The sequence below is a fragment of the Toxotes jaculatrix genome, chromosome 10 (genome assembly GCF_017976425.1).
Source record: "Toxotes jaculatrix isolate fToxJac2 chromosome 10, fToxJac2.pri, whole genome shotgun sequence".
Taxonomy (NCBI): Eukaryota; Metazoa; Chordata; class Actinopteri; family Toxotidae; genus Toxotes; species Toxotes jaculatrix.
The window spans coordinates 3,683,804-3,698,486 of NC_054403.1; positions in this window are offsets into that span (position 1 = coordinate 3,683,804).

Here is a 14,683-nt window from a genome sequence, read left to right on the forward strand (position 1 = left end):
CGTCCTCCGCCACTAGAGGCCAGTACTGAGTGACTCGCCCTAAGCACACCTAAGCACAAACTGTCGGTTTTCATGCTTTGTGGGGTATACCCTGAAACTTTGCCAGGGCATTAATTTGACCTTTTTTTCAATGAATCTGAAGTAAAATTTATGGGGACCAGGGTTTTGGTCCCCACAAAAATTTTGGGCCCCACACCGTGACTGTGCTGTCAGGCAGTGGTACCCACAATGTGATAAAGACAAACACACACACACACACACACACACACACACACCACAATAGAGTGTCTGAATTGGTCCAAATGAATGACAGGGACAGAAAAACAAGCTTTTTTTTTTTTTTTTTGAAAACTCAAGAGTTTAGGGTCAAGGAGAAGTGGGTAGAAAAGATTTACAAAGGCTCTTGAATACGGCTTGAATACAGCGTCCCTAATTATATTAATGGTAAAAGGAAAAGCAGAGTTAGAAACCCAGTAAACGCACAGTAACTCTGCTGGCAGAGGCTGGAGTCGATAAGTAAATCATCTGGTTTCCTCCTGCATGTTTTCATCCTCCTTTTTTAACTTCCTCGATCCATCCCTTTCCAGTGTTCAGCCCAAAAGCTCCCTTTTAATCTTTTGCCCTAAGAAGGATAACAACATTTATAAGTAGACAGAGTTGGACAGGGGGAAAAAAAAAAAAAAACATCTCCTTTTATTGACGCTGCTGAGTTTCACTTGGGCCCCTGCAGCTATAATACACACATGCACATGCAAGGAGACAGAAATTTGTTTCTCCATGGACCCACAGCCCCGTAGCTCCAGGAGATGAAGAGTGGATTCCCCTCTCTGCCGTCGATTTCTCTCCCTTGTTTTCGTTATTTGTCTTCCAGGCCAAGGCTCTTTCATTTCCTGTTGGCTCTCTTGCTTTATAAAACATGAAAGATATTTTCTTTCTATATTTTTTCCTCGCCGATAATGTGGAGATGGTATCTGCGGTGGATGGTTGGCTACTGGGTGGAGGTTGAGGGACTGCTGGGTGGAACAGTTATAGGGGCTGGAGCCTGGTTTCCCACTGTCAGGAGGGTTGAGTCCAAAGTCCACAAATATCATCTGTCACCCATGTAAAGGTTTCCAGTGTTTTCTCATAGGGTAAATAATCGGCTGTGCATCTTCAACCAGGAAGGGATGGCACAGAGGGGAAATCACTTCTTTTAATCAGAGTTATAAATCTGCTAGAGCCTGTAGTTGCTATCTCGCTTCACATCGCACACCATTCCTCTTCAGCAAGGCCTCAAAGAAGTTAGATTAGCGAGGAGGCTGATCAGATACGCCGCAACCCCAAGACAGAGATTCTATATACTTCACCCAGGAACAGAATCCCATAGAGAAACAACTCAGCTCTCCCACCAGCTCTCAACTCTGAATTGATCATTGCTGCCATTTGTGTGTGTTTGTCCATACTAGGAAGACTTTTAAAGATTGTTTTCACCGTTTTTATTACATATACACATTCAGAAGACAATTTGGTAAATTTCTATCATCTAACACAGAAATGATACCAACAGACATTAATGTACAGCTCAGCCTGCATAACCTCTACACAGTGAAGAATGGTGAAATGCTAAACTAAACAACACATTAAAAACACTGACTGGCTGTGTGGCAACTGTCCAGATTCACTCCCACCTACCTCTGCTTTGTGCAGAGTGAAATCAATGAAACTGACTCCCTCGAGTGATGTCATGGGTAAGATACTTAAGATAACTTTGCTCTCTTGCTTTATTAAACATAAAAGATATTTTCTTTCTGTATTTTTTCTTTTCTATATTTTGTCCAGGCTGGTCTCATAGCCCTTGAACCCTTGGCCAAACATTTAGCACATGTATGCAGACTGTGAACTGAGAGCAGATCTTTGGAATCAGTTTAACTTAGAGTGGTGTGACTAGTTATGTACCAACATGCACATCATATGACGAGCACCAGGAGTTTATTCATCCTGTCCTGTTTGAATAAAGTTGTATGGAACAACGAAGCAACACACACTTCTATCTGACTGACGAGTAAAAACAGGAATGTTACAGGAAGCCAGTGATGCTGGGATCAGGAGTGTTTCATTTTTCGACTTATTTCATCAGAATAGTTTGAAATATGTTGTAATCGCTTCAGAAATTGTTCTTAGAATCTCCTCATTCCTAAGGAAACTAACTCCTCTATCCCAGATTGACCTTATTCAGAAGAACACAGTGCTAAACACAGAGAAATAAAGGAAGGATGCATTTGTTTACTCTTTTGATCAAGTCTGTACAGAGGCTGAGATCACACCGCATTAAAGACAATACAACACACCACTGGTTTAAAGTTGTTGAGGGGAGGCAGACATGAATTAATATTTAAGGGAATGATTTCAAAGTGTGTACAGTCTGTTCCATTTAGAAGCAGAATCGGACGCGCACCACGAACACAGACTCTAATGTGGTAAACAACTTTAATTGAGCATCATCCTCTCTCTTTTTCATTGCTCATTTGACGCTGCTAAAACATTAAATAAGCGCTGCAGAGACGCATTTGATTTCACTACGAACCCGCAACAAAAATCACATTGTGCTTTCTTGCTACACTAAAACATGCAGGTTTTAACTGGGATATTACTTCAAACGTAATTATTTTTAGCTACTTGATTTCTTAATGATCTTAACCGGATAGTTACAAAGTGTTTTTGCAACCCCGGCTGTGAAAACCAGTGCTGGAGCACTGTGGAACTTAATAACTCCCTTTACAGTCATGCCTGTGCAATCGGCTGAGGTTGGCGCCATAGAAGTAAAAAAAAAAAAAGAGAGAAAATGTAATTTTTCTCCCGTCCTTGAGGCCCAATTAAGAGTTCGCTCACAACCCTTAGAGTCCAGTCCACTGATAGAGTAAAAAAGAAAAAAATATTTAGATGATTAATTACCTCTAAACTGTAGGAACGAACAACAACAAACAAGTGCGTTGCTCTCTGTGATGTTTTGCTGTCTCCATGCTATGAAATATTAATGCACGTTTTTGTTTTCTCCAGCTGAACGCTTTGTGCTCAAACATTTGCATTAGAGCAGTTATTGCATCTCAGCCACTTCACAAAGCAAACTGGGATTACTTGCTGCCGTTGGGGAGGGGAAGAAACGACAGAAGTGTCTTTGCATGACCATATTAAATATAGGCAGATTGTGTTGCATCATCAGCATTCAGCGCCGTCTCTGCTTGTCTTTCACTGAAGAGACAGCAGGTAAATTCAAACCCAGGATTTGTCCCTCACAAACACACACACACACACACACCCACACATGTATTCACATAGTGTTGCTTATATGTATGTGACAGTCTACAGAGGCTATTGAATAGCCTGTCATAACAAGTGAGGATCAAACTCGCTGCCCTGATGAAAGCTGCAATAAAGAATAGCCGTTGGCTTTCTCATTCGCGATGCTGGTGACATATGTTAGTGGAGGATGCATTTTTTTCTCTCTCTCTCGCACACACACACACACACACACACACACACACACACACAAGTAACACACAACCAAACATATCAATTCAGGAACAGCAGGTCTGCTGCCGTGCTCTGCCTCGTGTCACTGTGGCATGTTGGGAGATGCTGTCCGAGGCATGTATGTGTGTATGCACCCCGAAATCTGCAGAGCATAAACAGATGTTCAAAATGCTGTTGGCATCTCCCACTGTTTGCCAAACTCAACACATAACCCTCCCCCCTCCCCCCATCTATTTCCCTCAATTTTTATCTGTCTCTTTCCATCTCTCCCTCCCTTGTTCTTTCTTTTTATTTACTTTCTTCTTCTCCCTTTCCCCTCTCTTTGACACGGTAAAAAAAGGAAGTCATTGCTTATTTGTGCCCCCCCACTCCACCCCTTTCCAACACACACACACACACGCATGCACACAAACCCCCTCCCTCCTTCAGCCACCCCTCGGGGCTTGTTATGGTGTTGCGCACGCCAATGACAGATAACGACTGGGCTAATGAATTTCTAAACTAATCTATATTTGTACACAGTTCACAAGGGGCCAAGCAGGCAGAGGAGAGAAAGAGAGCAGGGGGTGTGTGTGGGGAGAGGTGGGAGGGGTGTGTGTGGGGAGAGGTGGGAGGGGTGTGTGGGGAGAGGTGGGAGGGGCAGACAGCCCACATTAAGGAAAGCAAGAGCGAAGGCGAGGGGAAAACTAAGCAGTCCGACTAACAGAGGCAAGACAGAGGCTGCGCTAAATAATGCAGGCAACTTTCTGGGGTCTGACGAACTAGCAATGAAACCTCGCCAACTCTCCGCTAAGGAGCTGTTGCCCCCACCTACAGGAGCCTGAGGTGGCAGTTGTCCAGCTGACCAAGTGCCATTTCAGGATGATGCAAGTCCCCCACCTTCCATAGTGGGACTATGAGCTGATGTCACCTGCATGGCTCTTAAAGATTTTGGGTGACTACTCCCAAAGCAAAGCTTCACTAGTGGCCCCCAAAAATGTGAGCCATGTGGCCCTGTTGGGGGATAAAGAGACTGTGTTCACCACACTCTGGAATAGCAACATGGTCACACTGTGGCTGCGGCCCAGTAGGTAGAGCGGGTCACCCAGTGCTCAGAGGGTCGGTGGTTTGCTCCCTGACGCCTCCGGTCCACATGTCTAAGTGACCTTGGGCGAGATACTGAACCCCAACTTGCCCCTGATGTATCAGTCAACAAGACTAGAAATAAAGCAATGCATTTAATATTTAGCATTACTGTGTTAGCATGCCAAAATTACTGAACACAAAGTACAGCCAGGGCTGGTTGGAACTATGGATGATCTGAATGAGTTTCCCTGTGGGTGTATTGGCTGATTGCCCATTTTATTGTATATACATTTCAGACTGCAAAATAAGTCTTAACAGATTCAGCTGAGCCCTGGATTCCTGATATTTTTGCTATAAATTGAGTAAAAGCTCACCTGAAAAATATTGGTGGTGTTTTTAATCTTTGCTTTCCACAGAAATGCATTTTATATTGAATTCTAAGTTCTGTCTGGAGCTGACTTCATTTACTTTCTTTGCACTGAAAGCATATTTTATTCCATTGTTATGCTTTCTGCCGAGTTCGGCCCATCACATGGGCAGCTCCAAAGTTAGTTTGAAATTCTCACATGCTTCAAGTGCAATTCTCCACTTGGATGCACAACATTAGTGAGCTGATTTATGTTTTGCATTTTCTCATTGGACTTTTAATTCTAAGTGGGCTTGAAGGACAGAATCACAGGCTCTGACACACAATATCACTGAAGTGTGTGATGGACTGACTAAGCTAAATCTACAGATGTTAAATTTTAAATTATAATGAGCTCTGGAAGAGAATAAAACGACGACCCAAGTCTTCTCAAATGACCCCGGTTTGGCTAAAACTCAACAACAGCTTTTGTCGTTATGGTTTCTTTTTGCAAATCTGAGATCTTCATCTTCCAGGGAGAGTTTAACTGAAGGGGGAAGAAGAAGAGCATGAACTGAAAGGGGGTCATAATTTAAAGACACACTGAAGTTAATAAAGAAAAAAAAAAGAAATTCCAATCCTAGAGCCATCTCACAGAGCTAGAATGGTGAAAAAGCAATGGTCTTCTCCACTGCACCACCACTCAAATCTCCAGCACAGTTTAGCGGCTGAGGACAGAGATGATTAGCATGGTTTTGCTTTGGTCAGCCCTACCATCTAGCAGGAGCAATGACAGCAGCACAGCTTGGCACAGCTACCCCCCCTGCTGTGAGACTAGATGAGGGTCATTGTAGTCAGGGCAGACCGAGTGGAAAAACCCAACTCTATTAGACTGAACTTTCATTTTAAAGAATAACTTCCAAGTGTCCTTTTAAAATGTATTCACCCCACATGTGTTTGTTTATCATCTGTGTGGAGAAGAAAATGTCCTCCCTGATAACAGTTTGGTTTAAAACACCCAACGGAAGACACTTGTGACAGATTTACTGTTTGTGCCCCTCCAACCTAAGGCCCTGCCATGGTACTTTTCACGCCCTTTGCCATGTCTAGAAATACTCTTTACATGCCTTGTTCAGGAGTGCTGCCCTTGCCCTTGACCAAGGCAGTGGCCCCAGAGCTGTAGTCGGTCCCCAGGCACTGGATGCTGGCTGCCCACTCCCCAGTTATAGATAGGATGGGTCAAATGATAAGGACAAGTTTCCTCACAGGGATAAATAAACTAAACCAACTAAGGGCCATTCCCTGGCCTTCTTTGGCCCCTGCTGCCTGGTTTTCTGTAGGCCCCATACACAGTCACTAGCAAGGACATCATAAAGAATGCAGGAATGTTTTAGACTCATTTACTTATGCCTGAAGACAGAGGTGACCTTGGTTTTTCTTGATTATGTTTCGTCCCTACCCGCAAATGTGTCACTGATGTGCACATAAACATGTCATTCTTACTCTCAATCTATTCAGATCAGCTCATATTTATTTAAAAAGTCCCCCATCAGTTTGAAATACTACAACACTTATCCAAAGTAGGACAAAAGATAGTAGTTCTGAATATCAAAATAATATTTCACAAAAGCACCTGAAGGTCATTTTATTAGAAGCTTTTTTTTTTTTTTCTTTTCCACAAAACTGATACCTGATTCGTAACTTCCCTCGAACTATCACAGGCGTGGTTTAGTTCACTCAATTTCTGTTGGTGTGGGTGGGAAGCCTGGCATTTGCTAAGAGTTTTTAGTGAGGTCTTCTAAGCATCTCCAGGTGGCAAGAGACTCTGGGGAGGACCCAGATCATGTTGTTAGACAGGGTGTTAGAGAAAACAAAAGTGAAATATAAAATTGTCTCCCAAGCTGAGTGTTGTAAACACCCATCACACTTTACAAACCACTTCCTGTGGCTCAACTTTAGTTATTAGGATTATTATTTTGGACAAACTGATTTTAAGTTTGACCTCCACACATAGCAGTTTAGATTATCTCTGTAGTTACAGCTGGAAAAGCATCAAAGACTCTGTATTATTTCAAAGGTATTTGATAAAATTTGTAATTTTCACTGAAACCAGTCACTGTGAGCAGTTTGAGTTTCTGTCAGTTCCACTCTGCCTCTCTGTTGTCCATCAGTATGCAGAGTATGACCCAAACCTTCATACACGCCACACAAACCTGCAACACACACACCTGAATCTTATATCACGCATAATCCTGTCGTGTCATGTCCATACATGACACAGAATCACTAAAAGACCCTCTTGTTTTGCAGAAAGAGCCAGTCAGGCGAGATCAGGCAAGATCTGTGGACAAACAGGCAGCTTTAGCTCCACAGCTGGTGTGGAAGGAGCTCTCTCTCCTGCCTAGATGACACCAACGTGGCCCTGGTCCTTTCGGCCTCACCTGGCCACGGTCACAGATGGCCTGGGGGGCCACAGATGCTGTTTACTTGAGGAAAGGCGTGTGTCCAGCATGCAAAACTTGTCCATCTCAGCCAACAGTCTTTGGCGGATGGTCTGGTCGCGGCTACAGCCGCATTGCACAACGAAACCCCTTTGAAATGCGGATCCTGCATCTCCTGTCGAGAGCTGAATCATTTGGAGCTTTTATTAAACATGTTTGCTGAGCGTTAATGCCCTCAGCTGTAGGCAAGCTGTGTGTCTACATGAGCAAAGGATTAAATTCTTAAATAACCTGGTTTTGGATCCACACATGAAAACTCAAATATACACCAAAAAAAAGCCTGCTCACAATAATGCCTAAATTAAATTGGTTACTGTGGCATGGTATTACAATTGATCCTTTCACTGCTGGTTTTCACTGTGTGTCATCTGTGTAAACTTGTAGTATGATGGAAACATTCAGAGGTAAACAAAAGCTTGATGCCAAGCAGTACTTGCTATTACTATAGGGGCCGTGTTTTTTCTCCCCCATAAAGTTTCTCAGTCAAAGAGGATGGGACAGATATTCTGCCTTATTGATGTTCACAGTGAAAGTCATCCACAGGAGATCAAAGGTTTGTGTACAAATGGTAACCAACAAAAGATCCTAACTTACCACTGGTATCACGGATCATTATAGGAACTGAAGGAACAAGTCATCCAATGCAATACAATGACATTTGTATGTATTTTTAAAATTATTTGGATGAAACTGGAGTCAAAAGCTGATCGAGACTTCAGTGAAACAGACCATAAACTTTAGCTTGTATCTTCAGAACACTGCATATTGAATGCACTGACTGTGACTGCATTGTATAGTCTTTAATCCTCCTCTGACCCAGGTGGCTTTGTGTCGTACAAACACCCCCAAAGCCAACTTGTCATTTACTTATATCAGTCTTGATGGGAACGTGAGGCTTCCAGCTAATGGTACTAGATGAGGACGGAGGCTCGATGAGCTATGAAAAGTCTTTATTGGATTTTAAACAGATTCATTAAGTGGACGAGCCTACCCTGTGCGTGTGCCGTGCCATTCTTGGGAAGGGGGAGGGGCGGGGGGGGCTAAAAAATTTAATTAATCTGTCAGGTTTCAGATGGCACATTAGCATAACCGTAGCACTCAGCTAAGTGCTCCTGGCATTAATGTGGTGGGCCCCGCTTTGCATAAATGCGAATTACGGGTGGGGTTCTGCTAAAAATGTCAGCGGGGATCAGGGCGGAGTAAGGATGTTACGGATGCTTGGAGAGAACGAGCTGGCGTGTCGGGTGGGCAGATCAAAGCAGTCGTCACGCAGGTTTAACACAGGGCGACCGTGCAAGGCAAGGGATTATATCTCTTGAACAAGTAGTTAGTGGGAAAGCCTCTGCCCATGTCCACCTCCCTGCCAGTGACAGGGCTGCAGGGTTGGGCTGTGTTCTGTACAAATCAGCATACATACACCTTTCTTAAAGTGTTTGTTTTCAGCGCACTACATCTGTTTTCATTATGCATCTTCATTCCAGCGTGGTGTGGCTTTGTTTCTCAATGAGACACTAACAGAACATGTCTATTTTTGTACAGTACGTGTTACACACTCTGTGGCGAAAAGTGTGTGGACTTGTTAACATTACACTCAGTGATTGATGATGATGAAAGGTCAACTCTGACCATTCCATTTGTTTTTATTGGCTCTCTTTCATGGCATACGAGTGTGAAGAATGAACACGTTAAAAAGGAAAACAGGTGCAAAGGGTTAACTTGAACTAAGGGACAGAGCTCAGACAATGAAACACTCCTAGACCAAAAGCACACAAAATTATGTGAGCAGAGGTGTCCCTGCACTCTTGCCAAATTGTATATCTGTCTTTCTAATTATAATGAACTCAAAACAATTAAACAAGAATTATCTTCAATTAAGTCCATTATTCATCTAATAAATTAGCTTAATGTTATTATTTTAAAGATGTAAATGTGTTATTTGTAAGAAAAGCTAAGAGCACTTACCTTGTAATTACAAATTAGTGTTTATTATAGAGGAATGACTCTGTATATTACAGCACACATGTATTATGTATTTAGGAATATACTACCAATACCTACACGCAGCTTATCCTGTTCTTGTACAGTATACATACAGTATGTAGTCTGTGTCTGTGAGTATGCCTCATGGGCTTCACCACCACCACCACCAACCTCCTCCACCCTTCCCCTTTTTTCTTCTCTCATCATATGACTGAGTAAACTTGTAGCCTTAATCTCAGGCAGGCTTCCTCTTATTGGTCTTGACAATGTTGGAGAGCGAGCGACGCTGGGGAGGAGAAAAAGAGAAAAGGGAAGGAAGGAGTGAAGTAGATGGATTAGAGAGGAGGTGAGTGGGGAGAGAAGAGAGAAAGTGGTTTGGTGAAATGAGAGAGATAGAAGGAGAGGGAGGGAGAGAGAGGGGGAGACAGAGAGATTAGTTATTTCACTCTAATGGCGAAGGAGAGGGACTTCATTAGCCAGGCCTTGACTGATGTGCTCATCAGATGCAGCAGTTGATGCATGATAAAAAGGAGAGGGAGCAAGGGAGGAATATGGAGGAGGATGGAACAGAAAGAAAAGTGAACGAGCGAGGGTGAGAGAGACTTGAGGAAGATGAAGGGAAAGAGACATGAGAAAGGTGGGTGGGATGGAGACAAGAGGATAGAGGAAAGAGATAGAGAGCAGAGGGAATGACAGAGTGAGGGAGGAAAAACAGAGAGGGAGTGACAGTGAAGGGTGGGGGGGAGGGAGGCTCGGTTGATTGTGCACAGAAGCTCAGAGCAGAGTGAACCCTCTTGTCAGAGCATACCGTCAGAAACTACCACCACAGTTAACATGGTTCAGAGGAAAGACACAGTTAGAGGAACAGAGGAAAAAAAATATCGTTTGGATGTGGATTCAGTCAGGGAACAATATTGTTTATAGAAGCAATCTGTCCTGAAATCAATGCAATCACACTCAGTTTAACCAACACCTGCCAATGATTTGTGGGAAGATGGTATGAAGATCATATTAGCCATTGATTATTTTATATACCTAAAATATACCCACCAATACTGTCTTATGCACACAGTTTATCTTTTTTTTTTGTTTAATCTTTTCTCAAAGAGAAAAGAAAAAGACAATAGAATAGAATAGAATAGAATAGAATAGAATATACTTTATTAATCCCTTTGGGAGGTCCCTTGGGGAAATTTGGGAGGTCGATGTTGGCCCGTACGGGCTCCAGCCCTGACTCCAGCTTCGTACTTCTGTAAGAATTAGATGAACACTAAAAATCCCCAAAATGTTTCCCTGAAATGTTGAACGGACCTCTGTCGTCAGTGGTAACAATAATATGATCTAGTCAGTGCAAGTTGAGGAATGGTCATGGTTTTGGTTAGGGTTAGGCAAAAATCAAGGCTCCGGGTTAAAGCGTACCCTTCCATGAAGTCAGAGGACCTTTGTTGTCATTGTTACCATAATACACGTCGCTAAAGGTGTGGAATGATAATTGATAAAAAAAAAAAAGAAATAACTTCATGCAGGAAACCCTCAGCACTCACTTGACCTCAATCCAGCTAAGCATGTGTTTGGCTTTTTAAAAAGCCCTGAATGATGTGTTTTTAATATAGTTTGGGGAAAGATGTATCAGGCTTTGGATGCACACACAATACTTTTAGTTCATTGTTGGTTTACCTCTGCATATGGGATTTGTTGACAAAAAAAGAAAGTGATAATATCACTAGATTGATGCTGTCAACAAAACTGATCAGTTACTTCCTGTCTCCTCAAACTGATGGACTATATTTAGAAGGGGCTATAGTATGTTTCATATCAAATCCAAAGTGCTGAAGTAAAGCTAACACAAGAGGAATCTAATATAAGAACGAGTCGATCCTTTTATTCCTTGAAACATCCCATCTTCACAGCATCCAGTTTATGGACTTACACTAAATATACTATACTATTTGTTTGCCTGTAAAGATTTTTTCAACCCTTAAAAAGGTGGATTTAGAAACTGTGTTTATCAGGTTCAACTGTGGCCTTAACTGTGTTTACTCCACTCTATGTCATGATGTACTTTTTGTGATCAAATGATGGATGATAACATTTAAGTAGATTATATGTTTACATCTCCTTCCACATCCTCTGAGCATTTTCCACACAAAGCACTGTGCTGAAAGCAACAGGGCATGTGCTGCTTGTCAGGCTACCTGAGCATGTCACTTTGAGAAGTTTACTCTTGGAGCCACTTAGCCAACTCTGTAGATAAGGCCGCGGTGTTATCGCAAGGCTCAAACCTCGGCTTCAAATTAAGCTAGTGGCCGTAAACAGTATGCAAATCAGATCTGACCCGGTGCCAGCCAGCCACTCTGACTCTCTGAGCGTATTCATAAAGTCTGCTTCAAGGCGACATGCATTATGATTATGAGTTCAAATCGCCCCTCGCCGCTCCCCTGCCCCACCCAGCCCCACCACAATTCATTCCTATGGACACCCACAGTCCTGCTGTGATTCATGTTTATATCCCTTTTAGATATTGCGGCTGCTTAGCTGGATGACAGAGAGGAAGAAAGTGTAAGACTTGGTCTTAAACGAGAGGTGATTAATGGTCAAAGTAAATGGTTTTGTTAAATGATGCGTGGCCCAACTTGTTGGCAAAAACTAAAAGTTTTGTATAGTGTTGGTGAAATTGTTCAGTAAATTGAAATATGTGTCCAGAACTCAACATCCATTTCCCACTGCAAATACACAAACGCCTCGTTAATGCATGGTTTCCCATCCCAGTTGACTCTACTTTCTTATATTGTATTCTCTGAATTACAACTGTTGCCCAGAAGGTTGGAATAATTTTGTTTTCAGCCACATTAATCTTTTATATTCCTATTTATACACATCAGTAATCACATTGGAAGAGATTGATCAATAAAGTTTTGAGAAGATATACACTTTATCTTTTATCTTTTTATCAGAATAAATCCCATTGTCACAATCATTTCATAAGAAGAGGTAAAATATATTTTATTCCAACTTTATGGGCTACAATGTACAATGTACAGTAGTTTTGGCTCTTGATATGTACAGACGCTGTCCAGCCACTTTTTTTTTTTTATCGCTGTTATCATCATTATTTTAACAGGTACTACACCAGGGACTAGCTGATTGCGTTGAAGCATGGTGACCAAAACAAGGGACATCCCTGCAGAAATCAGGAGGAAGACACACTCCTTTTTTTTCAGATTCTGATTGAACACTCCCTCACATTGAGAGCCATCCATTTCTTGGCAGGCCTTTAATCTGAAACATCTGTAGAAGGCACTGAGCCTCATTGGTGGTAATTTAGCAACAATTGGAATTAATCAGCAAAAAAACAAAAGGAAAAAAAAATCAGTTTGAAAACATAATCTCAACTCAAGGTCCAGTCCAAGCTTTTTCTGGATCTTGTACTGGCATCTCACAGTCTGCATCAGCGAAGGAAGTTTGTTCAGTTGTCATGAAGCTGGTTCCTTAGTCATCACATGACCAATGCACAGAGGCTTTTCTGTATTATTCTTTATTTATCTAGTAATTCATTAATAATATCAGCTTCAATTTGTGAATTTACAGTGTGTTCAGCTGTTAATGTGGATAACCAGTGCCACTGATGTGACAGGGATGCTTTGGATTTCTTCGGTCATCGTATCATCCAGCTGCACATAGTGTATCAGCACAAACACACACACATTTATACAGACATTTACCCACTCCACATTATAGGATTTCTATCCTCAGGGTCTTTTCTCCTTCCAAGTACCATGGGAACGCAATGGGATGCTCACTGGACCAATCTGATGATACTGACCTAAAGCGACTACAACTGTCACTGACAACAACAAGAGGGCGATAGTGATTTTTTTTTTTTTTTTTTTTTTTTTTTTTGGTTTGTTTTTTTCATGAAATCCTGAAAAGCAGCATGTGGGGAATTGGCCAAGAGCTGCTTACAAGTGGCTGTGTTAGCTGAAAGATGGCTGGAGGATGGTGGATGGTGGGGTGACAGTTGGTGGTGCTGAAGTGTGTGTGTGTATTTGTGCTTCTGCAGTAATAGTTGAGGGCTGGTTGGTTTGAGTGTTGTAATTAGATAAACAGCCTCCAGAGTGTGTTCGCTAACAACGTATGCTGTGTGGACCAGAATAAGGAAAAGACAGAAGGAGATAATCAGATGGAGGTGATTTGCTTGGGTGAAGACTTCAGTGTGCAGGCTACCATAAGATATCCATTTAAGGGTCAGACAGATGAGGCAGATATTGATCTTTGAGTAACCCCTGGAACTCATACTTTCTCCTTACATTTCCCCTAAAAAAATGTAGTAGTCCACATCAAGACTACAATATCCTCACTAAGCACATGTACAGCTTCTTATTCATTTAATTATCTAAGTAGCCAAGTTCAGTGAACTTCAGTGGCCTCCCTAGTTTTGGGATGTGGTAGAACAGGACATTGGCAGTTTGAGTGTGCAGCTGACAAATCTTCAGAACTGATGTGATACAATCAACATGTCAACATGGACCAGAATCTCAAATGGATCTTGTGGAGTCCACGCCACAAAGTTATTGTTTTGAGGGCTTTGTGAATGTAATATGTAGCCTGCTCAAAAGTATCAGTTAAAATGTGAAAACAGTTAAAAAGCTACATTTAATTCATTCGACATTTAATTCATCAAAAAGTTTAAATATCAATAGGATGTCTGAACCAGTTCACTTATCAAAAATGTGATGGTTAAAATAGATAAATAAGTTCATTTGTTTAAAAACAAGTTTAATCCATTGAGAATCAGTTAAAATACTCAGATAGTTCCTTTAATGATTAAAAGTGTGGCTGTAAGAAATTGCGATGATGCTTCCCCTTTAAGAAACCAGGTGTTTTTTTTTCCTTTAACATTTAGCGCGAGAGATAGCGGACGGAGGAAAGTCAGAGAGGTTACCTGGTAAAATACTTGGGGAAAAAAGTGAATTTAAGAATTGTAAAGCTGTACATTTTTGGATGCTGAGTTGTGGAGAGACTGTGTACGCTAGCCACACCAGTTTTTGGCTAGTCTTGTGTTGCTGAGACTGCTGGAGTTTTCTGTTCGCGGCGTGAGGAGACACGATGCTCACACGACGCCGGACGCAAGATGGCGAGCCAGACTCATGAGCCACGTTTGTAGACCCAAGAACCTTTCGCCAGAGAGCCAGCCAGGGAGTCCACTGCTGCATCTGACCCTGGTGAACTCAGTTCCTGAGCGGTAGGAGCCTTGGATATTTTTTTTTCCTTTGGGTTAAAC